The 6,082-nt window shown below is 38.7% G+C and overlaps 1 non-coding gene across 1 annotated transcript; it reads right to left on the reverse strand.

Annotated features, from left to right (window-relative positions):
* Positions 1-292: 292 nt before the first annotated feature.
* LOC118026411 lies at positions 293-440 on the reverse strand. Its single transcript, XR_004683562.1, has one exon. It is a non-coding gene; the product is annotated as a U4 spliceosomal RNA (small nuclear RNA).
* Between the last annotated feature and the right edge of the window lie 5,642 nt (positions 441-6,082).

Genomic DNA, 6,082 nt, shown 5'->3' on the forward strand with positions numbered 1-6,082 from the left:
ACCCAGCTATTTTTTTTTCCCTAGCAAACTGGTGACATGTACCAAGTGAAGTGACCTCAAATTCCGGTTAGTAAAGAGATCTGGAAAGGAATTCTGCTCAATTAGTAAGAAACAGGCAAAAACCAGGTATCCATCTAGCTTCTGCCCAGATCAATGGCTCTTCTGAGAAAAAATATATATGTAGTGGGTAAAGATTTTAATTCTGACACACTCCATCCTGGAGCTTCAGGCTCACTGTGCAATGGTCCTAGGCCATCGCGGATGCGGGCACGCTGCACACCTCCACCCTCCCTCCTCTCCAGGCTGCTTTGCCCTTCCCAGCACAGGTCCTGTGAGCCTTGGGAGGTGCCTAGAAGCAGGGAAGGAGAGCATTTACCTCTTAGCAATAATCGCGCCTCGGATAAACCTCATTGGCTACGATACCGCCCCTGCGCAAAGCTGGAGAGCATTTACCTCTAAACTATGATGTTAAGTCACTTGTTAGGAAGGAAGAAAGAGAACTTAACCTTTGCAATCAGCACGATGGAGAGCAGTATCTTCTCCAAAAGAATTTCCTGACGTTGCTGTCAGAAACACTTCTCACCAAGAAAGAAAGAAACAAACAACAACAACAACGACAAAAAAAAAAAGAAAGAAAGAAAAAAGAAAAGAAATCACTTTAAGGAGCCAAAAGTTCCTTTGTCTTAATCAGTGGGTGTCCTTGTGTCCCTATCATTGAAGGCCACTGCAATTTTTGCATGTTTTTACGAAACAAAAGCATACAAAGTATACATACTCACCTTTGTTTTAGTCCCTTCACATAAGTATCTTGAGGTTCATACATGTTACGTGTATCGTTATTAGCTCATTTTTATTACCGCATGGCATGACTTGGTATGGCCATATCACAATTGGTTTATCCATTCATATGTTGATGTGCATTTTGTTGTTTCTGGTTTTGACCTCTTACACATAAAGCTGTTATGAACATTTGTGTATAAATCTTTGTATGAACTTAAGTTCTCGTTTCTCTTGGGTAAATACCTGAGAGGAAGGGCTCCATTATACAGTAAGGAAAAGGATATTTAAGAAACTAGAAACTGTTTTTTTTAAAGTGATTTACCATTTCATCTTTCCACTTACAGCATATGAGAGTTCCTCCACACCCACGCCAAAACTCGGTCAGTCTTTTTTTTTTTTTAAAGATTTTATTTATTTATTCATGAGAGACAGAGAGAGAGGCAGAGGGAGAAGCAGGCTCCCAAGGAGCAGAGACCCCGATGCGGGACTCGATCCCAGGACCCTGGGATCATGACCTGAGCCGAAGGCAGACGCTTAACCATCTGAGCCACCCAGGCGCCCTCGGTCAGTCTTTTTGATTTGATGCATTCTTATAGGTGTAGTGATACATCACTGTGGTTTTCATTTGTGTTTATCTAATGACTAATAATGTTTAAAGATTTTTCTCAATATGTTTGTCACATATCTTCTTTAGTGAAATGTCTGCTCAAATGTTTGCTTATTTTTAAACGAGGTGCTTTTTTTGAGTTTTGATAATTCTTTGTATATTCAGGATATGAGACCTTTTTCAGATACATGATTTGCAAATATTTTTTCTCAGTCTGTGCCTTCTCTTTATTACTCCTAACAGTGTTGAAGAACAGAAGTATTTAATTCTGATGAAGTCCAACTTATGGAATCTTTTATAGTTCACACATTTTGATTCATATCTAAGAAATCTCTGCCCAACTCCAAACCACAGATACTTCTCTTCTAGAAGATCAGTGGTTTCAGGTTTTTCATTAGGTCTATGACCATTTTGAATTATTGTGTTGGACTCAAAGCATAGATCCAAGTTTACTTTTTGTATGTGGATATCTAAGCATCCTAGCACAATTTGTTAAAAGAGTTTTTTTTTCTCCACTGGATTGTCTTTGCACTTTTGTCAAGAATCAGTTTCCACAGGGTTCTAGAGGGGAGGGGGGTGGGAGGATGGGTTAGCCTGGTGGTGGGTATTTAGGAGGGCACATTCTGCATGGAGCACTGGGTGTTGTGCACAAACAATGAATCATGGAACACTTCATCTAAAACTAATGTTGTAATGTAAGGGGATTAACATAAGAATAAAAAAATTAAAAAAAAAAGAAGTAATGAGTTTCAAGGATGCATTACTATTGTCTCAGTATAATAAACTTATTTAATTGGAAAAAAAAAAAAAGAATCAGTTTCCATATATGTGTGGGTCTCTTGCTGGACTCTATCCGGCTACACTGGTCTGTTTGTCTTTTTTTTTTTTTTTAAAGATTTTATTTATTTATTTGAGAGAGAGAGAGAATGAGAGACAGAGAGCACGAGAGGGAAGAGGGTCAGAGGGAGAAGCAGACCCCCTGCCGAGCAGGGAGCCCGATGCGGGACTCGATCCCGGGACTCCAGGATCATGACCTGAGCCGAAGGCAGATGCTTAACGAATGAGCCACCCAGGCACCCTGTTTGTCTATCTTAATGCCAATACCACACTCTCTTAATTACTATAGTTTTGTAATAAATGTTGAAATCAAGACACATTTGCCCTTCAATTTTGGTTTTTTGTTTGTTTGTTTGTTTTTTGAAATTGTTTCTGTTGTATCGAGTCTTGCCCATTTTTATATGAATTTTAGAATTGGTTTTTCAGCTTCTACAAAAAACAAAACAAAATCTACTGGAGTTTTGATTGGGATTCTGTTGAATATGTAGATCAGTTTGAGAATAATCGACAACTTCGTAATACTGAATCTTTTGACTCCCAAACAAGCTATTTCTTTCCTTTTATTTAGGTCTTCTTTAATTTCTCACAGCCATGCTTTTCTTAGTTTTCCACATAGAAGAGATCCACATCATGTGTAAGATTTATCCCTAAATATTTCATATTTTTTATATTGTTATAAATTTTATATTGTTATAAATTCAAATTTTATTTGAATTTCTGATTGTTGGTTTCACTTATATAGAAAGTGGATGGTGGGTATTTATTGATTTATTTGTTTGTTTATTTATTTATTTATTTATTTTGGAGGGGGAACGGGGCCAGCAATAAATAGGCTTTGTGAGCCACATAATGTAATTGTTCCATATTCTTTTTTAGAACTTTTAAAATGTAAAAGCAAAAAATTTTATGGACCACCTTCCTGAAAATAGGCCTTAAAATTGGCAAATAAAGTTTTATTGCCAACACAAAAAATGCAAGAACAAGTTCCAGCTCACATGCTGTACAAAGCAGACTGTGGGACAGTTCGGACGTTTGAGCTATAGTTTGCTGACTCTTAGAGTATAACTGATTTTTGTACACAAATCTTGTATCCTGAAAACTTTCTCAGCTTGCTTACTGGTTGTTGTAGCTTTGTATGTGTGTGTGATGTATCGTGTTTTGTGCGTGTGGTGTCTCTGTGGTGTCCACGTGTGTATGTGTGTGTTGTGTGTGCATGTGTATGTGGATATGGACGTGACTCTATCCTTGACTAAGCTCTAATCGGGTTCCCAGGAGGGCCTTCCGGGTCTCGGCCTTGGCATCTGTCCTGGTCAGGCCTGTGTGGCCCTGTGTGGCAAGGATCTTGCAACATGGGTTTAGAGAGGAGCCCTCACCCTGGATATCTGATCAGAGTCCTCATGCCCTGGGGGTTGTCTGATCATCCTGGCCTGCCCTCAGCCCGAATCCTGCCCCGTCAGTTTAGTCCCACTCCCCCCTCACCCCTGCTGTTTCCTCTTAGTGGATTTCCACCCTGCTCAGTGGCTATACATCCCCACTGTCCACGCTGTATTCAGAAGTAAGCCCAGTTCCGTACCAAGGTCTCTTTCTCTGTTGCAAGAGCTCCTGAATAAACTCTGTTCTCGTTGCCTTAACTTCTGCCCAGTGATGGTGCTAACAATACCATCAATTTTCTACAAGCAAAACTGTGCTGCCTGCAAACAAAGTTTTATTTTTTATTTCCAACCTGGGTGCCCTTTGTTTCCTTTTCTTGCCTGATTGCAATATGCAATTTTGAATGGGAGTGAGGAAAGTGAACATCCATATCTTGTTCCCGATCTTGAATCTTGGAGGAAACAAAATTATCCTTTTTCTACTTAATATTATACTAATTGTAGGTTTTTCATACGTGTTCTTACTCAGGTTGAGAAAGTTCCCTTCTACTGCAAGTTTGCTAAGAATTTTCATCAGGAATGAATGTTGGATTTTTTCAAATATTGTTTCTGCTCTTTTTTTCTAGTATATTAATATTGGTGAATTACATCGATTTCCAAGTACAAGAACAATCTTGTGTTCCTGGTATAAACTCCATTTGGTCGCAAGGTATGGTCATTTTTATATATTGTCACATTTGATATCCTAAAATTTTGTTCATAATCTTTGAATATATGTTCATTAGGGATATTGATACATAGTTTTATTTTACTTCTTTTCTTATAATGTTTTTATGTTTGGCATCAGGATACAGCGAACATTTCTTCCTCTGCAGTTTTCTGAGTTTGTGGACATTTAGTATTACTTCTTCCTCAAATTTTTGGTACAGGGGACCAGCAATATCATCAGAGCCTGGAGTTTTTTCTGTGGGAAGTTTGTAAACCACAGCATCGTTTTACAAATTTAGACCTACTCAGGTTATCTGTCTTCTTCAGTGAGCTTTGGTTGTTGATGTGTTTTAGAGAATGTGTCCACTTCATTTATGTTGTCAGGTTTATTGACATAGAATTGTTTGTATTATTCTTTTCTATCTTTTTCATATTTGTAGCATCTGTGGTGATGTCTCCTCTCTCATTTCCGATATTAACTTTCAGTTTCCCTCTTTTTTCCCTGAGGTTTATCAATATGATTGATCTTTTCAACAAACCAACTTTTCATTTCATAGATTTTCTGCGTGGTATTTATCTTATCAGTGTCTGCTCTGATCTTTATTATTTTCTATTTTTTTTATTTACTGTGGGTTTAATTTGCTTTCTTTTTCTTAGTTTTTAAGGTGGAATCTGAGGTCATTGAGACCTTTCTTCTCTTTTAACATAAGTAATGTTATAAGTTCTCCTTTAAATACAGCTTTAGCAACATCCTACAAATTCTGATGTTGCATTTTATGTCACACAATTCATTTCGACTCAAAAGAGTTTCTACTTTACGTTTTGGTTTATTTCATAAATACACCGTTGGTAGGTATCTTTCAGTTACATCTTCTTTGGGTTGATAATTTCAAACATGGTATTTTCACCAAGTGGCATGCTGGCAGCTGCTTTCATCTTCGTTTTTCTTCATGTGAAGTCATGACTGCATTTGTATGTACTCACCTAGACTTACCTCTTGGACTTAGAGCCACCTGTTTGTAAGGTTCTTGCTGTGAAGTCAGAGATGGCTACTGCAGAAGGACCTTCTATTCTTCCCTAGTGGGACTGATCTGATACCCAAGTCTTTTGCTTTGTGATGAGAGATGCTGTTTGGCATAGCCATCGACTCTACAAGATTTAGTGCATCTATTACCCTCCCATTTCAAGACCGCTGGACCCAGGGGCAATTTGGGAATAATAAAATCTCTAAAGATTTCTCTTTCCTGAAAACTTAAATGTCTTCTAAGCCATAAAACATGATTTACCAAATTTCATACTTGGTATTTCTTAAATCTACACTTTAGTGATATGGAAGAGGTGCTTATTATGTATTCCTTTTCCATTCCTCATCAGCATGCTGCCTTCTAGAATCCCTTTGATGCTCAGGATGCCCAAGGATGCTTTCCGTTGGGTAAGGAGAGTTTCATTTAATCTTCAACTTGACATAAGAGAGCCTTATTTTCCCCAAAGATCAAAGGCTCCCTAATTTGCTGTAGAAGGTGCTCAGGTCAACGTTCTCACTGCACTTAGGTTCTGCATTTGGATACATAGAAAAGTTCCCCCACATCTTGGGCTTTAGCCTTGAAGGTAGGGGTGGAAATATCCTTCCAGTATGTGCTTACAAGGAGGGAACAAGACTGGCAGAGCATAAGAATAAGGAGGCTCTGAGGGGCCAGGCTGGGAGATGAATCCAGGGACAGCTGACCTTCCTGGTGTGAATCAGCACCCGGGTCACCCCAGGCCTGGTGTCAGGGACAGC

This window comes from Mirounga leonina, unplaced genomic scaffold, assembly GCF_011800145.1.
Source record: "Mirounga leonina isolate KUSES-001 unplaced genomic scaffold, KU_Mleo_1.0 Mir_224, whole genome shotgun sequence".
Lineage (NCBI taxonomy): Eukaryota > Metazoa > Chordata > Mammalia > Carnivora > Phocidae > Mirounga > Mirounga leonina.